General features: G+C 38.7%; 1 protein-coding gene across 1 annotated transcript in view; it reads left to right on the top strand.

The window, feature by feature from the left end:
* Positions 1–1048, top strand: part of LOC119591783 — a 12414-nt gene that overhangs the window by 8634 nt on the left and 2732 nt on the right. The gene's annotated exons all lie outside the window — the stretch shown is intronic.

Genomic DNA, 1048 nt, shown 5'->3' with positions numbered 1-1048 from the left:
ACTGCAGCTTTGGTTTAAGTGGCGACCCATACGGATTTGTTGGCTTCTTACTCAATATCTGGACTTAGCTTTTGTCTCGGAATTTCTCAAAAAGCCTTAATGATAGTGAACCATTGTCCGCATTCAAAGATTTTACCCGCTAACACATCAAAAGTGTGTTACCAATAACTTAAAAACAAATTGAAACAAAATCTTTAGAAGCTCTTTGCACCCAGCTTGGCGTTGCAAACTTTCCCACGCTCGAATACGAAAGTCTGGCTGGTCGTTGCAGTGTTGTCAACAAAGCGACACTTTGACGCCTTCACCCTCACACACTACCTCGGCTTCTTCCTTTCCTCTCACTATCAAAGCTAATTGTTTTAGAGAACAATCAAACTTGAGGGCCGTGGCGTTTGTGCTTAGTAAAGACGCTTAGTTGTATGTTGGGGATTGGAAGAGTCGGGTGCTCTGAGAAGACGGTAGGAACACCTTGGACTGATTAAGGTAGTGTTTGAAAAGTTGCAGTGGAACTTGTTACTAGGAATGCGCATTATAATAGACATAATTATATGTGTGTATTTATATAAGGCATATTCACGCAGTGTATACTTAGATCCGTTAGACCAGGGGCTCACTTTTCCTAATCTTTTTGACATGCTAGGGTAGATAAGTCTACTTTACGGGAAAAATCGTAATCGTGACTTTGTTCACACCCAGTGTAATATGTGGCTGAATTGTGATAACAGAGAAACATTGTTATTAGAAATTCATCATTGTCATACTCAAATATAATGTTAGTTTCGTCAGGGGTGCATAATATATTCAAACATTTCCTAGGTGTCCGAGCCATAGGAAAAGTTGGGAGCTACTGTATTAGGCCAATAAACTATATTATTTCTTATCAACGACCGCTTGTGATTACAGGAAATAAAACATTTGGCTGAAGTAACTGAAAAGAAGAAGAAAAACACACTAAATAAAGGCGAAATAAAAAATAAAGCCTACCTAATCAGACATCAGTATCAGTTGAATTGGTTTACCAGCTAGATTTAAGGGTTACATCTTTCCC

The sequence above is a fragment of the Penaeus monodon genome, chromosome 29, assembly GCF_015228065.2.
Source record: "Penaeus monodon isolate SGIC_2016 chromosome 29, NSTDA_Pmon_1, whole genome shotgun sequence".
Lineage (NCBI taxonomy): Eukaryota > Metazoa > Arthropoda > Malacostraca > Decapoda > Penaeidae > Penaeus > Penaeus monodon.
Note: the sequence above shows the minus strand (reverse complement) of the source record. Positions and strands in the feature narration are given on the sequence as shown.